General features: G+C 43.6%; 1 protein-coding gene across 3 annotated transcripts in view; it reads right to left on the reverse strand.

Moving 5' to 3' along the window:
* The window catches only part of raph1a (Ras association (RalGDS/AF-6) and pleckstrin homology domains 1a), a 172,897-nt gene that overhangs the window by 93,786 nt on the left and 58,837 nt on the right, over nucleotides 1-20,274 (reverse strand). For 2 of the 3 annotated variants that reach the window (XM_060930160.1, XM_060930158.1), the window contains exon 2: nucleotides 16,760-16,827. The exons of the other annotated variant lie outside the window; for it this stretch is intronic. The gene's annotated coding sequence lies outside the window, so the exon portion shown is untranslated. The remainder of the gene's footprint in view (nucleotides 1-16,759; nucleotides 16,828-20,274) is intronic. 3 annotated transcript variants of the gene reach the window in all.

Consider the following 20,274-nt stretch of genomic DNA (forward strand, 5'->3'; position numbering starts at 1 on the left):
CCAACTGCTCTGGCAAGAGGGGTGGCGTACCTTGTGTCTGATTAGCCAGAGAAAAACTGATGTGATTATCAGTTCGGGCAACAACCCGGTACTAACGAAAAGCAAGGTTTATTCGCAGGTTAGCAAAGTATTTATGCTTAAATGTACACTCACTGGCCATTTTATTAAGAACACCCATACACCTGCTGTTTTATGCAGTTATCTAATCAGCCGATTCCTTGACAGCAACACAATGCATAAAATCGTGTAGATACAAATCAAGAGCTTCAGTTAATGTTCACTTCAAACATCAGAACAGGAAAAACTGTGATCCCTGTGACTTTCACTGGCGCCAGATGGCCTGTTTCGAGTATTTCAGAAACTACTGATCTCCTGGGGTTTTCACACACAACAGTCTCTACCTGTAGAGTTTATACAGAATCGTGCAGGGGGAAAAAAAAAAAAAAAAAGACACTGAATGAGCGACAGTTCTGTGGGTGGAAACACCTTGTTAATAAGAGGGGTCAGAGGAAAATGGCCAGATTGGTCCAAGCTCCCAGGAAGGATATAGTAACTCTCAGCAATATTTTACAACCACGGTGAGCAGAAAAGCATCTCAGCATGCAACAGCAGAAGACCACATTGGGTTCCACTCCTGCCAGCCAAGAACAGGAATCTTAGAATCAACAACAAGTTCCTATTAAAGTGGCCGGTGAGTGTATACTTGTAGAAAAGGGCTAAAGGTTCTGTATGTAGTTAAGGGTTCTTAGATTCCTGAAGAGGTTATTGTTTGAAACTCTTTGATCTCATAGTTGCAGGATGTGACGCAGGTCGAACCAAAGAACGCTTAAGGGTTCTGCCATGTTTAACCATTTTTCTTAAGAGTGTATAACCAGATGAAGGAAGAAATAAAGTAAAAAAAGGCAACCGGCTGAACTTTGGTGCCTCTCGTATTAGCCCCGGGACGCCTGTCACTTGGCAGGATGTATCTAAATCCTCAGATCAGTGCTAAATTCCACTGCTTACGACCAGCACCATTCAGCACGGTCGTCACTCTGTCCACAGCTGATGCCATCGTAGTTTTCCAGACGCGTCTTGGAGTCACAACACTCCAGTCACCAGTCTGTGACTGAAATAAATCCTAGCTGTTAATAGTAAAGGGTGTATTTATACAGGAGGATTTGCCATTCTGCTGTTGCTCTCTTTTCCATGTCACCTCCCTGGATAAACAAAGATCCATCCAACACACTCCCTGGACAAATGCATCTTGGTGATGGACTGGACACACTCAAGAGTAACTCGTCCTCACATGTCTGTGCATCTCACTGCGCCACCCGGAGAAACATAGCCACACAATCTAGACTCTCCTGTGGTCGGCATGAAAGACCTCTTTCAGCCAATAACCCGGTGGAAATCCAACATCTATAGGCCAAATCTCCTCAGTGACATCTGATGCATACTGGTGGAAGATTTTTTTTTGGGATAAACAGAATGCCAACCTCAACTTCTAGACAGTTACACATAAAGAACACACATCTCCACCAAACTGGTAAGACTCCAAACCTCCTTCTAAGGAAGGACAGAGACAGCAGATAGTTGAAATATTTGTAAAATATGTACCTATGTCTTAACCATTCATTTCCTTTTGAAAGAAAGCAGTGTACAACCAGAGGCGATTCTAGAGTCTGTTGTGGCCCCAAGCAAAAAATTTCCAGGGGGCCCTTCTGACCAGTGTTCATCACCAATATGTTATAATCTGACACCAACGAAAAATGTATGAAACCAAAGTTTTTTAAATTCCAAATGTGAAAATACAATAGTAAAGAACAATAAAAACAAAATAAATAAGCCCTCGGGCCCCGACTCTCAGGAGGCCCCAAGCAGTTGCCTGCCTTGCCTGTTCACAAGCTGCACGTCTGTGTACAACATCGTTCTACTGTATGCCAAACTGAGATTTCTTTCTTTGCAGAAAAATGACACTTTGCTCTCCTATTATGCAATGGCAAGCTTTCTCACGTCTCATGAAGAAGTAGTCTGCAATTTACATGGGATGCAGAATTTAGCTTCTTTCCTGGACTATAACAGTCAGGACCAAGAAAGATGTAAAAACCTATAGATACTATGTGTGGGGGTATCAATATTCTGAAACTAAAAAACTAAAACCTTTAAAAATTAAAGATGGAAGTAGACCCAACAAATTTGGTCAATGATAACAATGGAATTCATAGCGACTGACAGCAATTTAAAAATTCAGACTTTGTGACAATTTAGTTAATGCTTAAATACATTACATTAAAGGAACAGTCCACCGTACTTCCATAATGAAATATGCTCTTATCTGAATTGAGACGAGCTGCTCCGTACCTCTCCGAGCTTTGCGCGACCTCCCAGTCAGTCAGACGCAGTCAGACGCGCTGTCACTCCTGTTAGCAATGTAGCTAGGCTCAGTATGGCCAATGGTATTTTTTGGGGCTGTAGTTAGATGCGACCAAACTCTTCTGCGTTTTTCCTGTTTACATAGGTTTATATGACCAGTGACATGAAACAAGTTCAGTTACACAAATTGAAACGTGGCGATTTTCTATGCTATGGAAAGTCCGCACTATAATGACAGGCGTACTAACACCTTCTGCACGCTTCGGCAGCGCATTGATATCTGAGCTCCGTATCAATGCGCTGCCGAAGCGCGCAGAAGGTGTTAGTACGCCTGTCATTATAGTGCGGACTTTCCATAGCATAGAAAATCGCCACGTTTCAATTTGTGTAACTGAACTTGTTTCATGTCACTGGTCATATAAACCTATGTAAACAGGAAAAACGCGGAAGAGTTTGGTCGCATCTAACTACAGCCCCAAAAAATACCATTGGCCATGCTGAGCCTAGCTACATTGCTAACAGGAGTGACAGCGCGTCTGACTGACTGGGAGGTCGCGCAAAGCTCGGATAGGTACGGAGCAGCTCGTCTCAATTCAGATAAGAGCATATTTCATTATGGAAGTACGGTGGACTGTTCCTTTAAAGGTATTAGATGCTCTTATCCAGATTGACATACAACATACCCAGAGCAGCCTGGGGAGCAGTTGGGGGTTAGGTGCCTTGCACAAGGGAACTTCAGCCATTCCTGCTGGCCCAGGGAATCGAACCAGTGACCTTTTGGTCCCAACGCCACTTCTCTAACCATTAGGCCATGGCTTTCCAATACTTTAGGGTTGTTAGTAATTTTGCTAAATATTACACCCCTTGGAGAAAATGCTATTACTTAAATAAAAAGAGGCCCTTATGAAAATTCTTTGCTAGAGGAGTTTTTTTTTTTTGTATGATTGGGCAAACATAACTGCAGAAAACAGAAGCTGTGCATTATTTCTGGAAATGAAGACATGTGTGTTCAGGACAGAGTGTACAACAGTGCAAAACATGTTATTAAACAGTCATAAGCTGATCCAAAGAAACGTTCCAGCAGCAATCATCACCACCACTGACTATTAATCTGAAGCACAACAGGATGCTGTTCCACAGAGTCCCCCCACTTTGAGATACAAAACAAATCATGAAAAACTAATCATGCATATGCTAAATATTTTCTTGAAGTCATGGTTTTGAGGATGGTTGATGTGCTTTGGCCCAGTCACAGCTGCTTCCCAGGAACCAAATTTAACACTGGAACAGAAGCTCAGCCAAGTATTTCAACCACTTGCCTCCTGTCAATCATGCGGTCGGCTCAGGGTAGCAACGGAGCCCAAGGATTTTCGGAGGAGGACAAAATTAAAAAGTCTTTTCATCCCTAAATGGGAAAATTAGACATCTAAATTTGGTCACAGACACCGAGAAATCCCAGTTATCAAATACAACACCAATAAACTCAGAAATAAGAGGAAGACAGAAAGTCAGACAGAGATAATGACAGGAAATAGAAAGGGATTCAAAGATGTCTCTTATAGCTTGACAGATGGAAAATAGCAACACTAAATGTCACTGTTCATGCACAGCTAAGATTTGGAAATAAGCAGCATGCATGACAGTTCCCCTCCCAGCCTTGGCAAAACACACACAATGGGAGAAAGGCTTTACACACAGCTCTGCCAATTAAAGTGTGTGAGGGAGGAATGGAAGGAATCATGGCACTAAAACACAGTCCATGATGTTGATCTGCTAAGGGTAAGTGAGGCTCCCAATCACCGTTCAGCCTGAATTAGCAGCTCAGAGTTCAGGTCAGTGTTCTGAAGAAAAGGAGCTGATTAGCTCTCGTCATGAAGCTGAGCAGAAACACCCAGGAAAGCCCGCACTCCCCAGAATGACCTCAAATGCCTGCTATAGAGGACACGCATAAATACTGGTACCGGTTTTACGACACAGACACAGAACATGGCTACTGTCCAGATCCAGCACCTTCAGCTAGGTAGGAGAGATGCCCTGGATTCACTCTCACTATTGTACAGCAATGGGGTCACAACCAACAAAAGCAGCACAGAGTAGAGCAGGTTTTCCAACACACCTAAACACTGGTTTCACCACAAACGATCCAACGTAAACACAGACCAGAACAGTTGCCTGAAACAGGAGCGGAACAGGATAAATAGTCTGAGCAACTTCAAATTTCTGGTACATTGTCTGGCTTTTAAATGTACTTTCAGTGGTATTCAAATCAAAACATCTCACATGTGCTATGAAAGGTTTATTAAGTACACTTAAACTGAAAGGGGGGGACAGCTTTTTCCCCCTCCCCAGGACTAAACCTTTATTTATTCAACGAAATCCAGTTGTACATGAGCTGATTAGCTATAAGCCATGTACGACGAGATTGAGCAGAATAACTGTTTTATGATAGCCACATTCACTGGATTTTTCAAAACGGAGCATTTTTATTTTTTGCAAATTTGATTAATAAAAACTTTATACAAAAGTCTGACAAAATCATTTCCGCTTAGAATGTAAACAAACTGGCGAAATGACGGGAGCAATTTGTGAAAAATGATATACATCATTATCTCTAGCCGCTTTATCCTGTCCTACAGGGTCGCAGGCAAGCTGGAGCCTATCCCAGCTGACTACGGGCGAAAGGCGGGGTACACCCTGGACAAGTCACCAGGTCATCACAGGGCTGACACATAGACACACAACCATTCACACTCACATTCACACCTACGGTCAATTTAGAGTCACCAGTTAACCTAACCTGCATGTCTTTGGACTGTGGGGGAAACCGGAGCACCTGGAGGAAACCCACGCGGACACGGGGAGAACATGCAAACTCCACACAGAAAGGCCCTCGCCGGCCCCGGGGCTCGAACCCGGACCTTCTTGCTGTGAGGCGACAGCGCTAACCACTACACCACCGTGCCGCCCTGATATATATATATATATATATATATATATATATATATATATATATATATATTTTTTTTTTTTTACATTTAAGAATTATTATAGCATTGTTCACAAATTGCAACTGTCATTTCACCAGTTTGTCTCATCAAAAACTTTTATTCCATATTTTGCTGCTTTTTTTTGGGGGGGGGGGGGGGGTTTGAGTAGAGTTTTTATTTCATCCTCGGTTGGTTCAGCAACATACTCCATTTTGTTTTTCTCTACTCACAGTATATGAGCTAATAGCCTAGTAGTAGAGTAGCCAATCGGAGCATGCAATTGCTCATATCCAGTGAATGTGGATAGAATTTTTTTTGTTTTAATTTATTGGCTGATGATAATCAAACTACTGAGGTACAATTTTAATCAATGCTATGTGGAATCCTAAAGTGTAAGTTCCTGAGAGTAGTCAAGTTTATTTTTATAGCACTTTTAACAATATACATTGTCGCAAAGCAGCTTTACAGAATTTTAATGACTTTAAACATGAGCGAATTTTATCCCTAATCTACCCCCAGGGGTGGCACGGTGGTGTAGTGGTTAGAGCTGTCGCCTCACAGCAAGAAGGTCCTGGGTTCCAGCCCCGTGGCTGGCAAGGGCTTTCTGTGTGGAGTTTGCATGTTCTCCCCGTGTCCGCGTGGGTTTCCTCCGGGTGCTCTGGTTTCCCCCACAGTCCAAAGACATGCAGGTTAGGTTAACTGGTGACTCTAAATTGACCGTAGGTGTGAATGTGAGTGTGAATGGTTGTCTGTGTCTATGTGTCAGCCCTGTGATGACCTGGCGACTTGTCCAGGGTGTACCCCGCCTTTCGCCCGTACTCAGCTGGGTTAGGCTCCAGCTTGCCTGCGACCCTGTAGAACAGGATAAAGCGGCTAGAGATAATGAGATGAGATCTACCCCCAGTGAGCAAGCCTGTGGCGACGGTGTCAAGGAAAAACTCCCTCAGACGGCATCAGGAAGAAACCTCAAGGAGGAACCAGACTCAAAAGGGAACCCCATCCTCATTTGGGTGATAACAGATAGCATGTTAACATTTTTAACAGTTTTAACATGAAGTCTGTTTCACTGATGTTATAAACCGTTCATTGATGGAAACAAGTGCAATATGACCGGTCTGGCCTCAATTCTGTGCATGTGCAAGGGAACCTCTAAAAGGCCACCTCCCTTTCTCTCTTCCCTCTATAATAGCATATAATATTCTTGAGATGTTAAAACTGGTGGCTCCGAGATGTCATACTGAATTAGAAAGTACAGAGATGACACTGGGGAACATAAAGGAAATTGGGGTGCCACATATACTGCTTCTCCCCCAACAGGCAATTAGAGAAACAGTGCGCATGCGACCATTACATATAATTACCCAGTCCCACCATCAACAGGAGTGCCCAGAGTGTGCCGCGCCTCTCATTACAGTTTGATGATTTTGAATGGACCGGTCCAGCTGATGCTCTTTACTCTTGCACAGCAGGGCAGATAAATCCGCAACGAGACATAACATGTGGCACTATAAATCAATAGCTTTAGCCATTCCCTCTCAGATCGCCTTTCAAGCAAACCCAGAAGCTCCGAATAGCAGCTGAGAGTCTACACATAACACGTTGTGCACACACAAAGAAAGCCTGCAATACCCTCACGGCAAAAAGCAGTCAAGCGAATCTGGACTTCAGCATGTTAAAACTGCTCAGAGGTTGTATGAAATCATCCAGACTGGCTTTCGAACACTACAGCTAGCTTATCCAGTGTAATAACAGGATTATTGTGGAGAAAAACAGACAGACAATTATGATGTAAAATGTTTATACTAAAAGCACTGCTTATTTCTCAAATCTGATTGGTAAAAAGATGATTACCGGTAATTTTCTTTTGTATAAATACACAGGTGATTATAGGAAATTGTGTGTACTGATTGGTCGAAAAATTCTGACTATTTCTCCAGAAGCACCTCTAGTGGCTCAGCAAAATTGCGGCCAATCGCTTCGTCACTATAAGTGAGGAAGAATTACAAATTATGAAAGAAAATGTTGTTCCTAATAGCACTAAAGATGCTACGAAGTTTGGTCTAAAACTATTCAAAAGGTAAGATGGAATTGTGTTTTATTTTATCCATTTCAAAACAAGGTATTTTATGCGAGTCGGCGTAGATAAGTGACAAGTCTGCGTGCACCATTATTACATTTGCATGCCGCTTTTGAAGTTTGAAAAATGTTTTTTTTAAATATGATTTTTTTTATTTTTTATAAATCACGTATTTATACTGAAAACAATTATCTATCTCAGGCTCAGTGAATATTGGGGATTAATAACCTTGACGGGCGGCACGGTGGTGTAGTGGTTAGCGCTGTCGCCTCACAGCAAGAAGGTCTGGGTTCGAGCCCCGTGGCCGGCGAGGGCCTTTCTGTGTGGAGTTTGCATGTTCTCCCCGTGTCCGCGTGGGTTTCCTCCGGGTGCTCCGGTTTCCCCCACAGTCCAAAGACATGCAGGTTAGGTTAACTGGTGACTCTAAATTGACCGTAGGTGTGAATGTGAGTGTGAATGGTTGTCTGTGTCTATGTGTCAGCCCTGTGATGACCTGGCGACTTGTCCAGGGTGTACCCCACCTTTCGCCTGTAGTCAGCTGGGATAGGCTCCAGCTTGCCTGCGACCCTGTAGAACAGGATGGAGCGGCTAGAGATAATGAGATGAGATGAGATGAATAACCTTGACTTCATCTTTGTTATTATTTAAATAATATTGGCTGGCTTTGAGTGGTATATCAAATAATATATTCCATTCAACTAACAGACATGATATTGAACAAGTCAAAGACAAGTTCAATATCATGCTAGCTGAATGGAATATCTGATACACCACAAAAAAAGCCAGACAATATTATTATTATTATTATTATTATACATACACATTCATTTTGGGCGTTCAACGCGTCTTTCTCTTTCAAAATCTTCCGTATTTAACAAAGCAAACCTGGCAGCCATGTTTGTTTACAAGTTGTCACAGCTAGCGCAGAAGTTTTACATCTCAGACCCGTGACGTCATGTTGGCTTGACAACCATGCAATATCGTAAACCATATTCAATGCTCGTTCTCCACTGGGTAGTGTGACATAATACATGTAGGATAAGCGATATGCTAACAATACTTCGTGCTATCAAACCAAATGAATGAAATCCGCTAGAAAGGAATAGAATACATGTTTTATTCCATATATTAAAAAAAAAAAAAAAGTGTCCTGTATGTATAATAATCACTGATATTCACTTCACCTTTGGTGAATAATTGTTCAATAACAGTAGCTATGCCAATAGTGCTGACTGTAACTGAAATCACAGGTTTATATTAAATGTGATTATCGTTTCTATAGTAACAGCTGATTCACAGAGACCTGAATGACGGATACTACACATAAAGTCTAATAATAATAATAATAAACAGATTTATTTAAAAAAAAAAGTTCTTAATTAACAAATCAGGGTCATTGAATTGGTGAGGTTTGCTGTAAAGACATGTTTCTTTAACATTTATGGAAGGAGTCTCCAGTGTCAGTGCTTTGTAACCCTAAGCTCTGGTTTCCATTTTCTTAACATGACAAGCTGCATTTTATTAACTTCATGAAAGAGGAATAAAGAGAGGCTGGTGAACTGTTTAAAGCTGCTATAATACACATGATTACAGGAGCTAACTTGTCTCATGGATGTTCCATAACATGAAATGTAACTATAAAACACTTAAAACATTTTACATAAATGCGTGGTTCAGTAATAAATTTAAAATTGTAATCATTGGCAAACTGCTGTGATATGAGAGGACAAACAATTCAGGATATGCCGTTATTAGAAAATCATCAGCGTTACTCAGCTTCATGCCTGGCCGCGTCACACCACCACATCATTCATAATTTCCCTATAAACAGTATAGCGTGTGTTTTTTCCCCTTTTCTTAAATCATCCGAACAAATAAAACAAAAACACAGTAGACAGAGAAAGTCTGACAGTAAAAGAAAGCAGGACCAGGAGACAAAGATGTGCTCTCAGCACTCCTACTTCACCCAAAGTACCCAGGATACATAACATTTCTAACACTACATTGCTAAACCCACTCATGTCATAAAACTCCAAGCCACAAAAAAAAAGCTTTGTTTTCTTCTTATAAGTTAATTGCATGAACACGATCAATGTTCCTGCTGCTTAAGGAACTACACATTAGTCATGAAGTAGCCCAAAGGTCTTGCCACAAAAACAATCGGAGCCCAAACAGAGATTTATGATGTATGTGAATAGAGGCAATGCAGACATAATGCTCTTTGGATCAAGCCATACTGTTGCCATGCCAACTGGCCCTTTAAAGATGCGCCTGAGGGAGCCGGCGATGCAGGCATCCACAAACATGTAATGTGGGAACTTTCTATTGGGTTAAAAACTACAGTACTTACTGCTCAGGGGTGGGTTTCCCGAAAGCCTCTTAAGGCCAAGAGAGTCTTAAATTACCACGCAAGATCCATCATCAAGCTAACGTGGTTTTCCCGAACAACATCGTAGCCCAAGTAGTCCTTTAGTTTGCTCGGAATTTATGAGAGACCCACTCGTTCAAAACAACAGAGGTGGACAGTAACGAAGTACATTTACTTGAGTACTGTACTTAAAGGAGTACGCCACCCCCAAGTGAAATTGAGTCAGTCCCTGCAGTCCCTAGAGTTGGATGAGTGAGCCAAAGCGTTTTGTAGCCGACCCAGCCATTGTCCTGATCTGGAAACGTCCCGGTTAGCTTAGCTTAGTCGCTGTAATCCGGCGTGTCCAGCTAGCATTGTCGTTGCAAAAGTGAATCAAATAACTCAAGATTTTTTATAATTATTTCTCATGACCTGTACATTCACATCGAGTACACATATCAATGCAAATTAACACGAAGGGATTTACTAGACCAATTTATATCTGGAACTATTTTCGGCCACAGCACAGGCAAAGCACCGCTGCAGGCGCAAAGACACCACGCAGCACCTGAAAACCCTGGTTTCCCTGGTAACACTGGCGTATTGACGGAAGTTGTGGTGCTGCGTGGTGTCTTTGCGCCTGCAGCGGTGCTTTGCCTGTGCTGTGGCCGAAAATAGTTCCAGATATAAATTGGTCTAGTAAATCCCTTCGTGTTAATTTGCATTGATATGTGTACTCGATGTGAATGTACAGGTCATGAGAAATAATTATAAAAAATCTTGAGTTATTTGATTCACTTTTGCAACGACAATGCTAGCTGGACACGCCGGATTACAGCGACTAAGCTAAGCTAAGCTAACCAGGACGTTTCCAGATCAGGACAATGGCTGGGTCGGCTACAAAACGCTTTGGCTCACTCATCCAACTCTAGGGACTGCAGGGACTGACTCACTTTCACTTGGGGGTGGCGTACTCCTTTAAGTACACTGAGTATCTGTACTTCACTTGAGAATTTTTTTTTTTTTGGAAACTTATGACTAACTTCACGACATCTGAAAGACAAATATTGTACTTTTCACTCCACTACATTTCTGTCAAGGTCCTCATTACTTGTTACTATGAAGCAACTTTGAAAGTGGATGTTTTTTTCTTTTCTTTTCTAAAACGTGATTGGTCTTTTGCAAGTGACACGGAGACAGTCCAACAGTAATCACTAGGGTCAGGTCACATCCATAGACTGTATAAAATCAAGTTCAGTGATTTCTCAGCAGCATTATTTGAACACGATCAGTTGATGGCAGAATGGAAGGAGGCGGTTCTTCTGGGAAATGCACGCACTCATGGCCATACCTACCGTAGAACCCATGTTTCAGTTTTCAGAAAGGATTAAAGATTCGTTTCGTTTTAAACGTTTGCTTTGCTTGCCGAAAACTAACCACATTACGACCTACAAAAACTCGCCGTCCAGCCTGCAGAAGCATAGAGGTATATAAATGTTTTATTCCAAGAGAAAGCTTGCAATTAAGTTGTCTGTGCTTTTTGAGTTAGCGATAATGTTGCAATAGCTATGCAGTCTGGTTAGTCAAATGACTTTCTATGGGTTTGTCCGTGGCTAACGTTTACACATAGCTAGTTAATGTGGGCACTGTTAGTTAGCATGTAAAAATGGAGTTACGCTAACATGAATAATGTTAACTTATCTGAAGTCCTTTCAGAAATGTGTTTTAGGATAATCTTGCCAAATAAACAGAACATAGAAATCTTTCTTTTCTAGTAGCATTAGCTACCCAATATGATTTCGAGTTTGAAAAGAGTTTGCTAGCATGTCAGGTGGAGTTTCACTGACTAGCTAACTCAACATTAAAATTACCATGATGGCACAGCATGCATTCATTTCCTAAATTCACATTTCTGTCTTTGGTAACGGCATTAGGTTTGATAAGTGTTGTGGCAATAACGATGCATTGACAGAAAATGTGCTTTTAATACTTAAGTATTTTAAATACTTCAGTATTTTAACTTAAGTAAAAAAAAAAAATTGACTGTACAACTTTCACTTGGGTACTTTGCCCACCTCTGCAAAACAAAGAGCGACTTAGGCCCTGTCCACACGGCAACGGATTCAGGTGAATCTGATAAAATTGTTTATCGTTTCGGCCTGGCGTCCACACGGCACCGGCATTTTGGGTGCCCCAAAACGATATTTTTTGAGAACGGGTTCCAGAGTGGAAAAATCTGGCAACGGCGCCGTTGCGAAGTCGTCTGGATGAGTAGAACGGATTTGTTTACGATAACGTCACAACCACATGACTAGAACAAGCAGCACTCTCGCTGTTTTGTATGAACCACTGCATTGCATTCACTTTTGTATACAGCTTTTCTTTTAAATAAACAAGTAACTAAACCATTTCTTGAATTTCTTTTTATTGGATAAGACTGCTTTTCAAAATGTTCACACACAATATAAAAAGTTATATAAATTATATAAAAATGCTTTTCAAAATGTTCACACACAATAAGAAAATTAAGTTATATAAAACTATGCACACTAATAAAACTAATTTGTACACACAGAAGGCACGATTTCCTCGCGTAGTCGCAGCCATCTTCTTCTTGTTGTTGTGTGTTTGTTCCTGAGAGTGCTTCATGCCGGGTAGAAGAAGGGGTTTATGCGCATGCGTCCTACTTCTTCTATTGTTCTGGTGTCTCCGATGGGACCGTCTTACAGCGCACGTAGAGGTGTGGCATGTGTATTGCATCGTTTTCAGCAAGCGTTGCGTTGCCATATGTACCTGATATTTTACTGATCCGTTGCCCATGTGGACACGATATTTTTTTTAAAATAAAATCTCGTTGCCGTTGTCATGTGGATGTAGCCTTACTCACAGCCAAAAACAGAATGCGCATGCGCCCCCGAGGGACTCTCACAGTCAACGGGGGAAACTGGTGTTTAAACTGCTGCCGGTGTTCAATTATTTTTCTTGTACACTGAAAGTACACAGAGTTAATTATTAAATAAATATACACAAAACATGATGAATATATTTCAATAGGTTATGGAATTATGTATGGATATTGCAATGTCACATTGATATCGTTAAATTTAAATCAAATTTAAATCCATAAAGGTGAGTGATTATCTCATTTAGTGTCATAAATGAGACATTTCTGCACCTCTAATATTGTGTGTGTGTACGCTCGAGAGAGAGAGGTTTTGATCTGTGTGTACCAAAAGGAGGTTGAACTGACGACCTTGTGTGTCAATTTATATATAAGGTAGTCAATCCAACCTCCTTTGGTACACACTACACACAGATCAAAACCTCTCGCTCTCTGTGCACATGCACACTTGTAAAGGAGAACACTGCCCACTCTGCATTGTGGACAGCAGTTGAAATAATCATGACTGCATGATCGGGGGATAACCATGAAATGAGCGAGCACGGGGAACACATTTACCTAATTATTTACAGTGGGGCAAAAAAGTATTTAGTCAGCCACCAATTGTGCAAGTTCTCACACTTAAAAAGATGAGAGAGGCCTGTAATTTATATCATAGGTACACTTCAACTATGAGAGACAGAATGGGGGAAAGAATCCAGGAAATCACATTGTAGGATTTTTAATGAATTAATTGGTAAATTCCTCGGTAAAATAAGTATTTGGTCACCTACAAACAAGCAAGATTTCTGGCTCCCACAGACCTGTAACAACTTCTTTAAGAGGCTCCTCTGTCCTCCACTCGTTACCTGTATTAATGGCACCTGTTTGAACTCATTATCAGTATAAAAGACAGCTGTCCACAACCTCAAACAGACAGTCACACTCCAAACTCCACTATGGCCAAGACCAAAGAGCTGTCAAAGGACACCAGAAACAAAATTGTAGACCTGCACCAGGCTGGGAAGACTGAATCTGCAATAGGTAAGCAGCTTGGTGTGAAGAAATCAACTGTGGGAGCAATTATTAGAAAATGGAATACATACAAGACCACTGATAATCTCCCTCGATCTGGGGCTCCACGCAAGATCTCACCCCGTGGGGTCAAAATGATCACAAGAACGGTGAGCAAAAATCCCAGAACCACACGGGGGGACCTAGTGAATGACCTGCAGAGAGCTGGGACCAAAGTAACAAAGGCTACCATCAGTAACACACTACGCCGCCAGGGACTCAAATCCTGCAGTGCCAGACGTGTCCCCTTGCTTAAGCTAGTACATGTCCAGGCCCATCTGAAGTTTGCTAGAGAGCATTTGGATGATCCAGAAGAGGATTGGGAGAATGTCATATGGTCATATGAAACCAAAATAGAACTTTTTGGTAAAAACTCAACTTGTCGTGTTTGGAGGAGAAAGAATGCTGAGTTGCATCCAAAGAACACCATACCTACTGTGAAGCATGGGGGTGGAAACATCATGCTTTGGGGCTGTTTTTCTCCAAAGGGACCAGGACGACTGATCCGTGTAAAGGAAAGAATGAATGGGGCCATGTATTGTGAGATTTTGAGTGAAAACCTTCCATCAGCAAGGGCATTGAAGGTGAAACGTGGCTGGGTCTTTCAGCATGACAATGATCCCAAACACACCGCCCGGGCAACGAAGGAGTGGCTTTGTAAGAAGCATTTCAAGGTCCTGGAGTGGCCTAGCCAGTCTCCAGATCTCAACCCCATAGAAAATCTTTGGAGGGAGTTGAAAGTCCGTGTTGCCCAGTGACAGCCCCAAAACATCACTGCTCTAGAGGAGATCTGCATGGAGGAATGGGCCAAAATACCAGCAACAGTGTGTGAAAACCTTGTGAAGACTTACAGAAAACATTTGACCTCCGTCATTGCCAACAAAGGGTATATAACAAAGTATTGAGATGAACTTTTGTTATTGACCAAATACTTATTTTCCACCATAATTTGCAAATAAATTATTTAAAAATCAGACAGACAATGTGATTTTCTGGATTTTTTTCTCATTTTGTCTCTCATAGTTGAAGTGTACCTATGATGAAAATTACAGGCCTCTCTCATCTTTTTAAGTGGAAGAACTTGCACAATTGGTGACTGACTAAATACTTTTTTGCCCCACTGTAGCTTATTATTTGCTCATTCTTTCATGTGAACGTTTGTTCATTTAATTAAAAACACTCTTGGAATAAAAATTAGAAACTGCCCAAAAACATAAAATTGTTTCATTAATTAATTACCACATTATATATGGAATGCTTCCAGATGATACTATATATTATCTTATTTTAAACACTTTATATTTTATTAGATTTCAGTTAAAAATGTATGCCACGTGACCTTATCAACTGGATTTAGCAACTACTTATGCCTTCAGCAACTATTAATGCCTATATCGGGGATGCACATTGCAAAAACACTCTTCATCCTGTTGCTCTTTAGATTCCTTTTTACAAGTGAGTTCAGGAAAACCACGTACAGACACAACGTTCGTTGCTTAAGAGAGTCTCTCAACTCGCTCTTTAACCCTAAAGGGCAACGTTATCGGGAAACCTACCCCAGATCTGAACGCAAATACTGACATAACCCCAGATCTGGCCACCACACAGGCCCTGGTGACGGAGTATGTCCGAGTCAGACAGCAGCTGAACTCATCTGAGCCATGTGAGAAGTCAGGAGTTGCCTTCGGAGCCAAGAACAGCACATGGATACAGAACAACAACCCCCACTGCCCGGGAGCTGTGCATTTTACAGCTTCTGTTTCTATCAGAACGAGTGCAATTAGAAACCTAATGCCTTTCCAGAGACAGGGGAGAAATTTTACATCTTATGTGCAGGTGGCAGAAAAACAAATGCTCTTGTTTTGCTTTGAGGCCACTGACATTCCTATTCTCCACTGCTGAAAGGTGTGATTATCACAACCCCGGACTGACTTAGTCATGAAATTACAGAGGGTAAAACGTTTGCCTTTTTTCAACAAACCAGCAATTTGGATATGATATGGCTGAAGGCATTCAGTATTGTCATTAATACCCCTCCATTCTGATGTACTGCCAGGCAAAACTTTAAAAAATAAATAAATAAAAAAGCAAATCTGAAAGCATAATTCCTGCAAATTAATTAAGTGAATGCTGAATAAATCAAATCTGCAAAGCTTCCCACAAGTTCCATCCATCTCAGATGAGCCGGTGATGTGGTAACGGTGCAAACACAGCAAAAACATCATCCTTCGCTTCTGTTTGGGCCAAAAGAAGAAACCGCTCTTAATTTACTGTTCCAGGAACACTGGGCTGTAGGGTGCTCTGTTCGTGCTGGTGAAGCACTCAGACGTCCCCTCTCATTAACACAGACCTAAAACAGGCAGCTTCAGTTTAAATAAATAAATAAATAAATAAATAAATAAAAAATCCCTGCAAACCCTATAGCAGAGGAAAGGCTCTGAGGTTTCCCCTCTTTACCAGGGCAGGAAGGGGTTAATAACACGTGTGATGAAACGTGTGGCAAGCTGCAGCCGCGGCGCAGTGATAACAGGCCAGCAGACGCACAGGGCTGTAATTCAGCAACATCAGAGACTCCCAGAGGAGAACGCTCACAAAGCCCTGTACGACCCCCACATGGTTTCACTTTTACATGGAATCATCCACCTAAGCAAGACTCGCAGGCAAGCATGCTGCCCTGACTTCAGCCAGGGTTATTTGAGATTTTGTTAAACTCGCCCACTTGAGGTTGATCATAAAACGCTCTACTCTGCCCACATATGTTCTTTTCAAAACTGCCATTATTCAGTTTGGAATATTCTCAACTCGTCTAAAAAAATAAAAATAAATAAATAATGAATTGTTTACGTCATAGAATAACCACCAGCATGTACGTAAGAATATCATAACTTTGTATGGTATGGTATACCAGATGACATGCCTAGTATCCTTCCTTCAACACATTTGTGAGGCAACAAACTGGAAATAAAAAGTACCAATTCCATAAAAAAAAAACCTATTAAAGGCTTTACCTGTTAAAGCTACTGCTGAGAGGTGCTTACCTTTGGTCGAGTTCTGCTTGATCCAAGTTCACAGAGGCTTCAGAAATGAAAATACGTCCTCAATCACCCTGCCAAAAAATAATTAAAAAGGTCCATTATTTTGAGCCACGCACAATAATTCATTTATGTCTTTAGGAATCCACTCAGTGCTTATTTTCTGCTGTGCACGCATAAATCCAGCAGCTGTAAATCCACTGGCTGAATTGCTTGAGGCAGAATGTGCAAAAAAAAATGGAAGCTGGTAGCAGTGAATAAACCTCAATATAAGTCAAATAAGTCAAACAGAAGAATTTAACTTGAAGCTCAGGACACAACATTTATAAAAAAATAAAAAAAAGTCTCTCCTGGATTCTGGTCTTCCAGAACTGAAAATCGGGCATCGCATAATCTAAAGTAAAGAGCTGCTGGAAAAATATCTGTGTGTGTCACTTGTACATATTCTTATAAAATGTACTTCCTGTCCTCGTCGGCAAAGCAGCTGTCACTTTACAACTGTGCAAGTCATTTAGACACGGGGCAAATGTCTTTCCCTCATGAGTATGCGCTTGAACGCCATAATCCAAATGCTCACATTTCATCGCGCAAAACCAGGCTGCCACACTGGCTGAAAATGTCAAGAGGTAAAACCAGAAAGAAGGATAAGCTGTGTACATGGTAGTGTGTAAATATTAAAATGTATTGCCTTTACATACCACCTTGACAGCCCACTAACCACAACGTGCTTATGTTTTTTAGCCACAAAGGGGGAAAGAAAAAGAAAAAAAAAAAAAGTGCAAGAACATTTACAGCCCACTATTTCATGTTCGAACTGCGTATCTGGTGTAAACCACACTGGCCCATGACGTGGAAATTATCGAAAATGGATTTCCCTCAGGTTTTTTTTGTAATAAAAACAGGATGTAAACAGTGTGAAGGTTTTAAAACAGACTGTGGCAGCGGGGGCGTGGTCAAGCACCGGTCTGTGACAGGAGGGCGGAGTCAGGGAAGGTAAGTGGCAGATTCACTTCACCTGAGAGCAATTAACCTGTGTTTGTGTGTCTTCCCAGGGACCGCGCCCTATTTAGGGAGGGAGAGCGAGAGCAGAGGAGATCTCTCCCGAACCAGACATCGGATGTGTGTGTGTGTGTCTGGTTTAGACCGATTGTGTTCCCTGAAAAGTGGAAGCAATAAAACGATTTGTTGAACCTGATCTCTGTCCTGCCGTCCTCTGTGCTCCACCCACACCTAGGGAAAGCTACAGTGGTGCTGAAACCCGGGAAATGGAGCACCAACCCAGCAGCCCCATGGAATCCTCCCCGTTCACCGACCTGGTCCACGCCCTCGCCACGGCTCAGCAAAGCCAGCACCAGGCGCTCGTCACACTCCGAAAGGAACAAGAGCGGCGCTTCGATGCCCTGGTGCTGGCCCAGCAAGAAGATCGCAAGGCGTTCCGGCGTCTCCTCGCGTCGGCGGGGCCCACCAGCGCTCCGGCCGCGGGCCCGTCTCCCCTCACCTTAACTAAGATGGGCCCGCAGGATGACCCCAAGGCTTTCTTCACGTTATTCGAGCAGGTCGCTGAAGCCTCGGGGTGGCCGATGGAGCAGCGCGCGGCGCGCCTCCTCCCCCTCCTGACGGGAGAGGCGCAGCTGGCTGCACTACAGCTCCCCGCCGATCGCCGGCTGGCCTACGCCGACCTTCGCCGGGCTGTCCTTCAGCGCGTGGGGCGCACGCCGGAGCAGCAGCGCCAGCGCTTCCGCGCGCTGCGGATGGAGGAAGTCGGCAGCCCGTTCGCGTTCGGCCAGCAGCTCCGGGACGCCTGCTGGCGGTGGCTGAGGGCCGAAGATCGCGACGCCGAGGGAATCGTCGATCAGGTGGTACTGGAACAGTTCATCGCCCGCTTACCAGCAGGAGCCGCGGAGTGGGTCCAGTGCCACCGCCCGGCGTCGCTGGATCAGGCAGTCGAGCTGGCGGAGGATCATCTGGCGGCTGTCTCGGCGGCAGGACAGCAGATGTCGACATCTCTTCTCTCCTCTTCTCTTTCTCTCTCTCTCTCCCCTCCTTCTGTGTCCCGTCCTCGCCCCATTCCCCCACCGCGGAGGCGGGGGCCGGCACCACCCCTGCCGGCCCGCCGCACCCGCGGTGCCCTCCCGTTTCTCCCTTCTGTGTCTGTCTCTCCCCCACCTCAGGTGAGTGAGCCCCAGAGCACCGGTGCAGAGGGGAAGCCCGGGCCGGTTTGCTGGCGCTGCGGGGAACCGGACCACCTTCAACAGCAGTGCACAGCAATGGAAGTGGGCGCGGTGGTTCGGATCCCCGACGCGCCAGCGGCCGCCCTCGATCGGGCCGGAGCGTATCGCATACCGGTGAGTATCCAAGGGGCTACATATCAGGCATTGGTGGATTCTGGTTGTAATCAGACCTCAATTCGCCAAAGCCTGGTTCAAAACGAGGCATTGGGGGGAGCACAAGGGGTGAAGGTTTTGTGTGTGCACGGGGATGTTCACAGCTACCCTTTGGTGTCGGTCCATATTATTTTCAGAGGGGAAAAATTTATAGTGAAGGCGGCGGTTAATCCTCGCCTTACCCACTCGTTAATTTTGGGGACTGATTGGCCGGGATTTCGGGGTTTAATGACGCGCCTAGTAGAGAGTGGGTCCTGCCAGTTGACAGGGGGAGGTCCCGGTGTCGTTTTGGCGGGAGCAGCTGTCGCAGAGCCGTCTACGTCATCTCCGCGTCAGGGTGAGGAGCCACCGGCTCCTCCTCTCTCTATTGGGGAATCCCTCGCGGATTTCCCATTGGAGCAGTCGCGAGACGAGACTCTGCGGCATGCGTTTGACCAAGTGAGAGTAATCGATGGTCAAACGCTCCCGCCGAACGCCACCCCGTCCTTCCCCTACTTCGCGATTATGAAGGATAGGTTATACCGAGTGACGCAGGACACTCAAACTAAAGAGCGAGTCACGCAGCTTTTGATTCCAAAGAGCCGCCGGGAATTGGTATTCCAGGCGGCTCACTTTAATCCCATGGCTGGACACTTAGGGCAGGATAAAACACTAGCCCGAATAATGGCCCGATTCTATTGGCCGGGGATTCGCGGCGATGTCCGTAGGTGGTGTACGGCATGCCGCGAATGCCAGTTAGTAAATCCAGCGGCCATTCCAAAAGCGCCATTGCGCCCTCTACCGTTAATCGAGACCCCGTTTGAAAGAATTGGGATGGATCTCGTCGGGCCATTAGATCGGTCAGCACGAGGGTACCGCTTTATATTAGTTCTAGTGGACTATGCAACGCGATACCCGGAAGCAGTGCCTCTGCGCAATATCTCAGCACGCAGTATTGCAGAGGCACTATTCCGCGTCATCTCCCGAGTTGGAATCCCGAAAGAGATTCTGACTGATCAAGGCACTACGTTTATGTCACGAACACTACGCGAACTGTATGGGTTATTGGGGATTAAGCCGATCCGCACCAGTGTGTATCACCCACAAACGGACGGTTTAGTAGAACGGTTCAACCGCACCCTCAAAAATATCATTAAG

Source organism: Neoarius graeffei, chromosome 9 (genome assembly GCF_027579695.1).
Source record: "Neoarius graeffei isolate fNeoGra1 chromosome 9, fNeoGra1.pri, whole genome shotgun sequence".
NCBI classification, from domain to species: domain Eukaryota; kingdom Metazoa; phylum Chordata; class Actinopteri; order Siluriformes; family Ariidae; genus Neoarius; species Neoarius graeffei.